This window comes from Pholcus phalangioides, unplaced genomic scaffold (assembly GCF_987345545.1).
Source record: "Pholcus phalangioides strain wild (caught in Gottingen) unplaced genomic scaffold, Ppha-v1.0 ptg000007l_1, whole genome shotgun sequence".
NCBI classification, from domain to species: domain Eukaryota; kingdom Metazoa; phylum Arthropoda; class Arachnida; order Araneae; family Pholcidae; genus Pholcus; species Pholcus phalangioides.
This window is the reverse complement of record NW_028301600.1, coordinates 34000179-34013510: the sequence shown is the minus strand read 5'-3', so window position 1 is coordinate 34013510 and position 13332 is coordinate 34000179. Positions and strand designations below refer to the sequence as shown.

Genomic DNA, 13332 nt, shown 5'->3' with positions numbered 1-13332 from the left:
TTCGATGATCCTGAAGGTGTTAAACGGTTTAAAAACCAATGTGTTACCGCCAAAAAATATGCAAATAAACTGGCTTCAGTCAGAACTTTATTATACAGGGCTTTCAGCTTCCAAGGCTATTCTTTTGGCCATAGTCTAATTTAAAACGAGACGTATGGTCATAGCATATTGAAATGTTCGAGTCGGTTGAGACTACCCGCGTGATTGTGATTTGTTAGTCTCGTGTTCTATGTAGCATTAAACTCGTGGTTCATGTTTACTAGTGCAATTTAGAATAGAACTCTTTAGAAAGGAGTGAAGTTGCTTGTGTATTCTACTTTGAAGTACAAGTTGCAGTCAAATGTTTGGTGAATAGAAATTCGTATTCCACGTTAATTGCATTCAATAACTTATTTTACATGAAATTACTCTACAACTAAAGGTATTGTTCCATCTGAAAGAGCGCAGCTTTTTTAAGTTATAAATAAAAATTAATTCATCTCATATTCATCAGTTTCTCATATTTGATATTTTATAAATGTGTATGAAGAATTACGTATGTATCCATTTTTTTTAAATATTTTTGTGAAGCTTACTTGGTATTAAATTAATAAACGGTGGTACCCTTTTTTTTTCAACACATGCTTTTCCATTGAAGTATGATATTAAATGAGGAAATTGATAACAAATTAAGCGATGTTTTTGATGACTTTTTGAGATACTGTTAATCTGTTTTTAAAATTGCCTGTTACAGATAATTTTGCTTGACACATGCCAAAAGCTGCATTTATTTCAATACCTTTGATATTCTACTCTATATTGCCTTGACAGTTAACTGTGCATTGTACCAGAGTTTTCAGCTTCATTCAACCAGTGTTGTATCGATTTTAACCAGGGGTGGTTTAAACCAGCCTGATTGATATTAGTTTGAGTTTGTCACTTCAAGTGGTCAAAACTCAAACCTCATAAATTTTTTTTCCATTCTTAAAAAGTAGTTACATGATCATGGAAGACATATAGGGCAGGGCCCCCCCCCCACAGCGTCAAACATGAAGTCAACTGATCTAATGTATATATGCATACATGAATTGCCATCATCATCGTGCCCCCCCAGACTTCAAAGTCTATCTCTGCCTATGTACATGATACTGCTTTAATAACTCAAATTAATAACTAAAGAAATGAAGTATGAATATTTAAATGTATATTTATTATATTTGAGTAAAGATTTACTATCAACTGAATGAAATTAGACTCGAACCTTTAAAAAAACAGAGAATTATTAATACAAATCGGGGTTGGTAAGGTAATTATAGTAAAAATCCAAGTATTATACACATGTTTTTACCATATTGTCCAAAACATATTATTTGTGTTTAGTCTTTGACTCTCAATTTTTTTTTCTCTTAATTTAAGCCTTTAAGCGGCGTTGACGAGATATCTCACCTGTTTGAAAGTTTGCCTGTTTTATTTTATCATCGACAAGCCCAGATATTTTGTAAAATTGATTTCTCTAAAGAACACTTATCCTAAAACTGGTATTTCGCATCTGCTGAAAATTGGAAGAAATCCTACTTCATTAAATAAGATACAGAATTTTTGGATGGGGTGTGGTTAAACATTTCTGCTGTGCTGCAGGGTTAAATTCAATTTTATCAAAATTAATAAAAATATGCGTGATATCAAGTATTTTTACTTGATTCCTGAATAATTAAATGAATTTGAATAGGTTAGTACAGTCAAACCTTGTTAATGAGTCACTCTTGGGAGACCAAATGTACGACAAAAACAATTTGCTGCATAATCACTTGGCCAATTCCCAATCTACGGTATACCGTTTTGTCGCCAAATTTTCGTGTGAGCCAAAACAGCGATATTTCGCCAACATAATTCTTCCAGGTCCTGTAACGTAGATTTGCCACTGCGTCTGATTTTCTGGTCCAGCTTTTTGTTACGATTTTAGTTTTGCTTTTTCTGTGCCGTTTTTTTCACGTTATTTCGTGGTTTTTTTTCGGTGTTATGGTTGATCGTGTTTATTTAATGTATCTTCATCGGCTACAATTCGAAGGGCCTAGAAGCATTATCGACTTCTGTATGAAAATGGGGCTGTATTCGGGCAGCAACCCTAGCACATAGCGCCTTGCCATAGCATTAGTGGTGGTCCGAAGTCAATATTTTTGGGTCTGACCCCATCCAAGCTAGTAGTGAAGAGATGTCCAAGCACGAATGTGGGTGGCTAAGCCGTTTGTGTGTCCCAGGCACACGCTGTACGAAGTATGGTCTACAGGTGTTTATTGATTAAATTACTATTATTATAATATATACTTTTTATTTTCACACATTTTAATATTTTTTGGTATTAAGGCCGTAACCCTAGCCAGGGCCGCAACTAGATGGTTGGTCACCCAGGGCAAGTGCGCATTTTGGCGCCCCCCCCCCCACCATGTAATGTTGAAGGAGAGGTTTGAGAATAAAATTTGCGCCCCTCTGGTACAGTGCCCGGGACACGAGACCTGCCTGCTCCCTCCTAGTTGCGGCCCTGACCTTAGCACAACAGCGGGTTGCCAAATCGCGGTTTACCGTATATTGGGAAATTACCAATTACTCATGCGAACAACGCAAACTACTACCTTTTTCGGTTTTTAAATTTCACAAATTTTTCCGTATGGTTATTTGGAAGTAAAGAGAGTGCTCAGTGGACATTCTGGAAGAATGATCATCAATCAAGCACCACTATGTCAGCCATGGCGATGTACTGTCAGAAAAAAAGTTGCCAAAAGTGGCGGCGGATTATACTACAGCTGTTTCTGGAAATAAAATATTCTTTATGAGTTTGAAAAAAAAAGTTTATTTTGTACTGAAAAAACCGTGGCGAGTTTTGTTTATGTGGAATTGGTAGTGGAAGCGATCCTTTTCTCCAAAGGAGATAGGAATTGGAAGACTGTCTGTTGTAATTTCCAATCCCGATACAAATTTTCTTAAATATCGATTTTTCATATACCTCCATTATAACGCTTATTTGGCTTTAAAGGTCAACAAACTTTTCTTACATTTGGAAAACATTCTGGTAGTAGGGTGAACACAGGGTTGCAGATGCTCTACAATCGTCTATCTAAGATTTGTTTAAAACGTCAAAAAGCCCATAAAAATATTGAGCGGCTTAAACTAAACTATTTTTTTCTGTAAAAAAACAAAACTACAAATTTCTGCCGTGAAGTGGGGTGACACATTATCAGGAGTTCATTAACAGTAAAACCCCATAGAGGATAATTGGGATATTCAAAAAGTGACCCAGTAAGCGGGGTGACGCAATAACAAGGATTGACTGTAGTTGTAGAACCTGCTCAGAGCCACAACTAGAAATGAAAATTTACTTTGTCACTCTTGAGGTCTAGAGCAATGGTTCTCAACCTTTGGAAGACCATGGCCTGGTTGATTTCTTTTTTGCGAGTGGAAGGCCCGGTCTTACACACGACTAATGGGTAAAAATGAAACTGAGCCACTCACGGCCCGCTTTGACTGATGTCAGGGCCCGGCGGTTGTGAAACACTGGTCTAGAGCCTATTTATGCACTTCTGTCTTGTTATTTTGAATGAAAAAACTAAGCTCAGCACAGGAACACTAAACCCTCCCCTTGCCCTCTGCTAGTTGCGGCCTTGCTTGCTGTGGGAAGAGAGTGGCACGACAATATGGCAGGTCTATGAGAAAGCACTCGTTAAAAATTAATAGTGGAAAAATGGTTTTCTTTCAACCATTTGAAATCTTTTTTAGTAGTAAACCACTCAAAATTGATACTTGTATCAACCAGGATGGTTGAAACAGGTTTTCTGCATGGTTAAAACCACACCTGGTTAACCAGTCAACTGTCCAATTAATTTCTCCGAGCGTTACCTGCAGTGCCCACTTTTTTTTGAAGATGCGTGCGCTTTTTCCCTTTTTTTTCCTTTTCTTGGAAGTTTGAAATATTAAAATATTTTTTTTATAGCTCGAATGTGTCGAGACATAATATGACACCCCAAAAGTGGGGAGGGGCGGTCATAATGTCCTGTGACTAAAAGAAATGCTGTTGATGGATTTATGTGAACCTTTGCTAGTAGTTAAACCTTTGCTAAAAGATATACGAGTAATAAAACAGATGCATCTTCGCAAGGGAATCGGAAATCGAAAAAAAAAAGCGATGGAGATGCAGAGCTTTGCAAAACATGACAAAGATAATAGTAATAATAATCTCAGACCTTGAAATATAATTGTCAACTCCATCTAGTGATGAGATAATAAAGTAGAAGGATGGCTGTGCAGAGATGGCAGCACATGTAGAAAAATTATTTCGTCATATCTGTGAAAAAGACAGAAAAATCTGTGTGTCGGCAAATGCCGTCGTAGGCAACACCATTACGTATATCAGCGACAGCAAATGGCGTCTTAACCACTTGACTGGTGAAAAAGACAGAAAAAGTCTGCATGTCGGCAAATGCCGTCGTAGGCACCAACATTACATATGGCAGCGACGGCAAACGCCATCATAACCACTTGACTGGTTAAAGTGAATGCAACCCTGTTTTTAAAAAAAAATTCTGATGTTTGTTAACCCTTAACTGGTGTGGTAGGGATCATTTTGACCCCACGCATTCTTCATCTTGCTACCCCTTGAGAAAGAAATGCATCTAGAGACCATCTTATATTTGAAGTACCTTAAGCTAGTTGCTTACATATGTTTGACAAACTTATGATGTTATTCTTTTTCTTCCCTGCATAAAGACCCCACCACACCACTTGCTTAAGTGTTTTTTTGTTTGACGGCAGGAGTGTTCAGATTGAAATGGTGTATCGGAAGAGTGCCAGTTTTCTCAATAATAGTTTCAAATTAGTCATGAAACATCGGATATCCTAGGTGAGCATGAGGATAGTGTTGTTAGTAGATTGTACGTAAGATCTGTGTGATCAATAGGTTATAGTTTTGTTTACAAGTACTGTGTTACCAACTTCGAATAAGACTAATTTTGGTGCTTGTGAAAATATAGTAGCCCAAATATTATTTTAATTTGTAAATTTTATTTTCTGAGATATTTCAATTATATCTATGCATTTTTTAATCATGAAAGTTGCATTTAAAAACTTAAAAAAATGTGAAAGTCGTATATCCCTCCATTTCTTTTGAATGAGTCTTAATAAAAGAAAATTTTTGGGAAAATAATTAAAGGAATTTGAAAATTATTTAGTGAATTGATTGACAGATGAATGAAGTCATGTAAAAACCCATTGCTTTTATGAAGACTCTTTAGGGTGATTTTTAAAATGCATTAATACTTGCTGGGGTTAAAATGAGACCACGATGCCAGTTATGCGCAGAATTTTCACAATGCCAGTTAGGGATTAAAAGTAAAAACCAATCTTGCCGTATTTTCATGCGTATAATCCATTTTTTCATATAATCTACATGTAAAATTTCAAGGGAAAAAAATTTATAATTCATGATGGCATATTATCCGTGGGATTAAAAAAATAAAATACAAACTTGCCTTGTGTTTCAATGATCAATTTATTGGTATGCTAATTAATGATATTTATTTACAAAACAATAGCATTATTTATACGCACAACGAAATTTACAGTTCAGTCAAACACCTTTAAATTCAGAGGGTCTGTTGGTTTAACCAACTGCTGTGGTGGCGTCATTGTTCATCTTGCCACCCATTGCAAAAGAAATACATCTGGACTATCTTATTTTCAGTACTTTTCAAGCTATTTGTTTACATTGCGTTCGACAAATTTATGATATTTTTTTTTCTTCATATCTCTATATCATTGATCAGAGTTTCTGTGGGGTCAAAATACCCCCACCACGGCACTTGCATAAGGCTTTTTTTTGTGTGGGATGGCTGGAATGTTCATATCAATATGACGTCTCAGAGGAGAGCCAGTTTTTTCGATAATGGTTTCAAATTAATCGTGAAACATCAGATATAAGAGGTGAGCATGAGGATAGTGCTGTTGGTGAATTGTACGTAAAATCTGTGTGATCAACATGTCGTAGTGTTGTTTGCAAGGACTGTGTTTCCGACTTCGAATAAGACTAATTTTGGTGCTTGTTAAAATATAGTAAATATTATTTTAATTTGTAAATTTTATTTTCCGATTATATTTTGAACATATCTGTTCATTTTTTAATCATGAAAATTGCTTTCAAAAAATTTAATATATTTAAAAAAATTTTCAAAAGTCATGTATTCCCTAATTTTTTTAAATTTGTGTCTTAGTAAAAGATAAAATTTCTTTAATTATTTTCTCAAAATGAAAAATGATCTAGTGACTTATTTGAGAGATGACTGAAGTCATAAAAAACTCACTGCTTTTATAAAAACTCTTTTTGTTGATTTTTTTAAATGCATTAATACTTGTTGGGGTCAAAATGGCACCATGACGGCAGTTATGCACAGAATTTGCATGTCAGTTAAGGGTTAAATTTGATATAAGGACTATTTCCAAGGATTATAAAAAGAGATGGCAAAATGGGAAAAATAGAGATGCGAGGGGAACAAGAATATTCTCCTGGATATAAAAAATGGAGAATAATTGAGAATATTCATTTTTCTTTTAAATAATAATTTTTTTTTCACTAATTTTGTTTATATTATGAAATATAAATCAGTTTTCATTGCCTGAAACATTTAAAACAAAGTAATTTTTGGCAGAATCACCCCCAATTACAATTTTCAGTTCGAGAATGTCCTCAGAATATTCTCTTGGTCATGATGAGAGGTTTTAAAAGTTTGGTTATGAAGATATATATTAGAAACCTTAAGATATTAAAACCTTAAAAAATTATTTTAGAGATAAATTTTCAGAAATAAGTTCAGAACAACCTATTAAATCAAAGGGTGATTGATGAAGGAAGCTATTATATAATCACCTTCATTCTAAGAAGATACAGAACTGTTGTTTTCTTCAATGTAAATACACCTAAATTCTGTATCACATTTCTTTGAAAGTTGTGTAATTCAGCCATGTTGGTTTAATTTTCTCGCTTTCAAACTTTAATATTGCGGACTGCAAACTTCGATATTCCCATCTTCTTGACAGGGACAGAGATATTAGAAATATCTCTACAAGATATTAGAAATCTCTAAAAAATATTCTTGAGAATATTCTCTTGAAGGACTACTATTATAAATTACTAGAGAATATTCTTATCGAAAATAATAAGAATTATTCTCAAGTTATTTATAGAGATATTTATTATAATAGGCCTACATGTTATTACTAATATTCTTGGAAATATTCTGTGGAAGGACTCCTATAACTGAAGAATATTCTCATCAAGGAGAATATTCAAGAATCTCTAGAAAGAATTATCAATAATTTTATCAATATCAATAATTCTCAAATTATCAATAATTTGAGAATAATTATTTTCGATAAGAATATTCCCCAGTAATTTATAAAAGTAGTCCTTCCAGAGAATATTCTCAAGGATATTATATATAACTATATTATAAACAACAGGAGAATATTCCCCTAAAGATTATTCTCGAGAATTTTACATCTCTAGGGGAACATTTAGCCATATACACGGTACTAAAGTTATTACAACCAGAAACCATGTAAAAGAGTGACAGTTATAAACCTTATAGTCTGGTTTTTCTTGCAGTGTGTTTTATGATCTTTTCCCTATTTGCTCAAGTTAATCACAACAATCAAAATTTAAATTTGCCACTTCATATAAAAACTATTCAACAAACTTCAAATATGTTTATGCACTAAAAAACAACTGAGAATGGAAAAAGTTTTTTTTTGGCATGTGTAGCATTTTTTCATTATTGTTAAGAGAAATCAGCTTGTTAAAAAACCATGCTTAAACAGTTTTGCTCAAAATACACACCACTTACACAAAAAGCTCTTTTAATTGTATTAATATTATTGATTGACTTCAATAATATTAATAGAAATATGTAAAAAAAATAAATTGTGGAAAACTCTGTATCCATCAAAATTGTAATTCTAATGATTCACACAACGTCCATAATGTAATATTTTTAAAATTTTTTTCCATTTTTACCTGGTTTTTTCCATTTTTTGCAATTGTCTCTGCAAAAATGAATTTTTGCCGGCAGAAACCCAACCCTGAGCCAATAGGTGTGGTGTCAGAACACCCAATCTGTGTTTTTTAAATTGTTTAATAATTTTAAACTCACAGTTTATAAAACATTGATAGGTTAGTTTAAAATGTTCTTTTTCTTGGCTTTTATAAATGTTCAAATGTTGCCAGTTTTTTTTCTTTCACTTTTTTCACTTGAGCAAACAATCAGTGAATATAACCTATTGTTCAGAAATTTATTGAATAGTGACTGAGGTAAAGAGAGAAAATGCTGCCCTGTCTAGCATGAAGCCATTCAAGCTCCAGCAAAAGTAATGCATCCGAAGATAAGTTCCTGTGGGTCTTTTAACCCTTCGAGCGGTGCAGCAGAAATAACTAAACCCCCTTCAAAATCCTGTATCTTTTTTAATAATCTATGCTTTCTTCTGATTTTCAGCAGGTGCAAACTAAGGGGTATAGACAGGGTTCGCACATCCTTACAAACTCCTTAAAAACTCCTAACTTTTCATTTCCCTCTGGAAGGGCCCTTATAACTCCTTACTTTTTGCAGCCACGCCTGAAAAAGTCTTTTTTTTTTTTTTTTCTTTCTGAAGGGATGATCTTTCTTAGAATAGGCATTCCCCATGGTGATGATGAATAGCATTGCCTAGAAAAATAAGAGGAAGCTTCCCCCGAATATAAAGAGGAAGAAAAGAGAGAAAAAAAACGCTCTCTCCCTTTGTAATAGGAAATGTGGAAGCAGGGGATGGGATTGGAACATCCAATGTTTGTGCATACCTGCCAACCGTTACGATTTTGTCGTATTTAGTAAATTAATACGATTATACGCTTTTGCTTCTGAAAATATGATTTTTTACCGAATCGCTAGTTCTGACGTGTTTTAATGCCTATGTCGCAAAATGGTCAGCTTTGGAAATCGATGGTCCGTAGAACGACATCACTCCGCTGAACCAGTAGCCGAAAATTCCCCCATGCCCAGTGGTGAGAAAGTTTTAAGTTTTTACTTATGCTGCGAAACGATGTCTCGAACCTCCTATATTACGCAGTATACTGAGTGCAGACCTCGCGCTTTCCTATTTTTCCTACTATTTTCCTACTTTCGCCGCAATCGTCTTTTTTTTTACTGCAATTCTCTCCTACTATTCCTATTTTATCCCTCCTTCCCATTTGCTTACAGCCAATATCTCACTACGAAAATTCCGAGAAACAGCAAAATGTCACTGCTTTCCGCAGTTTTTTTGACGTGTTTTATTCACATTACAACTCGCTACTGAAAAAGAAGAAAGGGGAAAAAATTCAGTTCCACTGGAGTAAAGGACGACGACAAGCGTATCTTTTCGCCGCCGCGCCTTAAAGTGCTAAAAACTGAAGTCCAGTGGGGAAAGCAAATCTGTTTCGCAGATTGGTTGCCGTAAATAAAAAGGCGAAAAAAAAGAGGAACAGGCTCTATCCACACACAAGAGATCCTCTGAGAGACAATGGGTTTATCTCTCCTGGGATCCCGTAACGAGCGTTCATCCCTGAAGCCAGGTTTTCCTAGGAGTAGGCTTTTTGCGCTGCGTGAACCTAACTGGATCATTTCGTGTCGGCAGAAATGAGTTACATAATGACGTTAGGCATTTGCGTTTTCCAATCGTGGCGCATCGGCTCAGGACGGCTATATAGTATATGATCCTGGGCGTCATATACTCCGGCTGCATGCTCCGGTTTAAAGGGAAGAGACACAACACGAAAATGAAGGGAAGATCGCTGAAACGCGCGGCACACGACGCTTAACTCCTCCAGAAGCAGTCCGCCAATCACGCCCGACGTAAAGCGCTGTCGTGAGCCGTATTGCGCTCTGTAGGAAAACAGTCGTACTGCTTTTCATATTGATGAATAGACGGCGTGTCGCGCTGGGTGATTCACGTTGCGTGCGGCTAGAAAACCTGCTAGTAAAACCCGGCTTTTAAAAGTGACAGCCCGAGCCACGTCTGGTTTTACATGGGGGGGGAGGATGAATATTATAGCTGAACCCACTTTTTTTAACCTTCAGAAAATAACTTTTTGGGTATCTTTATGTTAGGGGTCAGGTCATTCAAGTATTATGTCAGCATGGATGGGGGATTTTTCGATTTGCTGACTTGATGACGTGGAGGGGGGGTTGGATGATTCTTACGTCATCAACCACCCTTTATAAAAAATATGAAATATTCTTAATGGCATCTTACTCGGTGCGCGAAAAACGAGTAAAACTTCTCACTAGTTTGTGGGCACCTGAACTAACATTCTCCCTATTGAGTCCCCTACAGAGCTACTCTAGTGATCTTCAAATACTTAGCGGATCCAAATGCGCTGGAGCTGTACCGCGCGTCATATAAGTGATCCGTGATTATGCTGCAAATCACTTAAGTAATCTGGGAATGCGCCGCGGATAGCTTGAGTGATGTAGAACCGCACTGGTGGCAGGACCAATGCTCTAAAACTTTGTCACATGTCACTCAAGGGATCGCTTAATGTGCCACAGATCGCTTAAATGGTCTGGTGTTGTGCCACGAGTCACTTAAGCGATCTGTAAATGTGTCACTTGGTTCATTGTTACAAAAATAGATTTAGGGACAGGCCACATTTGGTCCGCATAGGCCGAATGTTTACCGCGGGTCACCAAGGGCTTAGAGAGGTAGGGTCGCAATGAATTTCTTGAGCAATTTTGGGTTCTTAGCCTTCAAATAGCATTGAAATTATCAAAAATTATTATAATACCATATAAAGATATTTTGTTTCGAAATTGTAAAAAATATTTTTACAATTCTTTTAAAAAATATTTTGTGGATTAAAAAAATAAATTTTTGATCATTTGGGGGGGAAGCCCCCAATTCAGATTCCACCAATAAGCATTAGGAGGAATGAGGCAGAGCGCTGACAGGGGGAGGGGGAGAGTTTTGCTGACTTTTTCTGACAAGAGGGGTGAGTCAAAAATTGCTGAAAATTTGCTGATGTAATACTTGAACAGCCCCTTATTTTAAAGCATACATGTGCTCAACACATGACCTAAATGTGGCCTGCCTCAAGTGGCTCGTGGCAAATTCTTACTTCAATTGAGCGGCCCGCGGCACATTCCCAGATTGTTTGAGTGAGTGATTTCCGGGGGGGGGGGGCTTTCTTTCTTTCAAACCAAGCACAACTCAGGTCTATTACTATCTATGGGCAATTTACTATCTAGGAAGTTGTGCTGTAAGTGTGTGTGTGTGCCTAGAGTTGCTGCAAATATAAATAATTTTGTAAGAAAAATCTTTGTCAGCTGTGGTTTTTATTTTGAATAATTGGAGGGGGAATGAATATCACTTTTAGAATTTTTATAATTTATGTGATGCTGTTATGAGTTATATTTTTGACTAATACTTGAAGGTTTTAGAACACTTTGGCGACGACAGAAAGCATGTATGTGGATTGATTATTTTATGAATTCTTATGATGCTGGGTAACAAATCAAAACTTCTACATCTATATTTTTGAGAAGAGGGAAAGTTTGTTTGCAAATCAAAAATAAATTTGCATATGTGCCCCGCCCCTTTTTTTGCTTTAAAACTTGTAAGTTATGAAGTTTGCCATGACTCCTTAAAAACTGCTTGAAACTCCTTAAAAAGTCCTTAAAAACTCCTTACTTTTCATTTTGAAAATTTTGTATGAACCCTGATAGAAAAAGTGTCCCAGTATGCGTGAACAATCATCTTTACAAAATATCTGGACTTGTCAATGGTAAAATTAGGCTTTCAAGGAGTTGAAGTATCTCGTTGATGCCACTTAAAGGGTTAAAGATTTCATTTGCACTTTTGTCTTCCATTGTTGGTTGATTAATGTAACTAATAAATCTGCTAAATCAGTGGTTTTAACCGTTGTTGCCTGTGCCTCTTACAATATTATGCCACTGTATGAAGAACAACTCATTAAATTTTCTTATTCTCCCAAATTTAAAAAAAATTGTAATTTTTTTAAGTTTAGTTTTTAAATTAATTTTTTGAAAAGCTAACCACAGGCCAAAAAAGGAATTGTAAAAGAATTTATAAAAATCAATGGACAATTAATGTATTTAATTATAAAAATCTAAATTTTACAACAAACAAATTACATTATCCAAGAGGGTGCGGGAAGGTAAATTGATTGCATTGGGGGTGCTGGAGGGAACAAACGTTAAGAGCCACTGTGCTAAATGCTTTGAATTTCAAAAATGTCCGAGTTGAAACGTAATCAGTAGGCCTATCTTTGAACATCTAGCAGTCAGAATATATGAATTCTGAAATATGAATATTGAAGGCTTTTGCTGCCATCTCTTAAGAGAACAATACATTACTTTCAGATATTAGGCTGTTGTGATTGAGAATTGAAAAGAAAAACTTTCAATTTTGTGCAAGTGTTCAAGAAATCTCTCATGATACTTGGCATTCCTGAAAGTAATGTACAAATAATCACTAAACCCTTTACAGCGCACTACCCTTTAAAGTTGGAATTTCAACAAAAAAAGTTGTAAGCTGTCTACTTAGGCCTAAAGGAGTACGGAGGTATAATTTTGTAAATATTGCACTTACCATTTTGATTCTGTGGATGTTCCATAAGCTGGAACACTGCGCCACTAGAGCTCTGAAAAATGCATCTAAGTGAGCATTGCAGTGAAGCACGTAAACAAGTAGAAGCTTTTGCATATGAATGAAAAAACACTATTATACCTGTGCAGATTTAGAATGACCCAGGGTGCACTACGGGGAGGCCTGTTACTTTACACCCCATCCCCCAAAAAAGATTCTTGTGATTTTTTATGAAATAATGAGATATTTACAGTTCTTATACATACAATTCCTATGTGCAAAAATATTTACAATCAGTTTATTTTTTGGCTTCATGAAATTTTTCGAAGCCCTTTAGACTCTTTTGGTGAAAGCACAAACCATTCGCTACCTGAAGGCAATTCCTCAAGCAATTTCAGTGCTTCTGGAAGACAGCAGACCTCTCTGCGCCATTTACAGAACAATTAATAATTGATAAAAAAACATAATTACAATTATATTTAAAATTTCAAAATACAGAAAAAATAAGCTATGTATATATACAAAAAAAATACACAATTATATAAAATGTACAACAGCGAGAGCAAAATAATTCATGCAGCTCTAAGTAAAGATGACTCGAGCTACTGAAACCTCCCCATAAAATTCCAGAGGATCACATTTCCTACAAATGGAATATATATTTCTTGTTTTTTTTATAGACAACCAACCCTCTCT

The 13332-nt window shown here is 35.5% G+C and overlaps 1 protein-coding gene across 5 annotated transcripts in view; it reads left to right on the top strand.

Annotated features, from left to right (window-relative positions):
* Positions 1 to 241: 241 nt before the first annotated feature.
* Positions 242 to 13332, top strand: part of LOC149085217 (folliculin-interacting protein 1) — a 132596-nt gene continuing 119505 nt past the window's right edge. For 4 of the 5 annotated variants that reach the window (XM_089233085.1, XM_089233084.1, XM_089233081.1 and 1 more), the window contains exon 1: positions 242 to 421. The gene's annotated coding sequence lies outside the window, so the exon portion shown is untranslated. The remainder of the gene's footprint in view (positions 422 to 13332) is intronic. The other variant, XM_089233083.1, reaches the window with a different exon arrangement.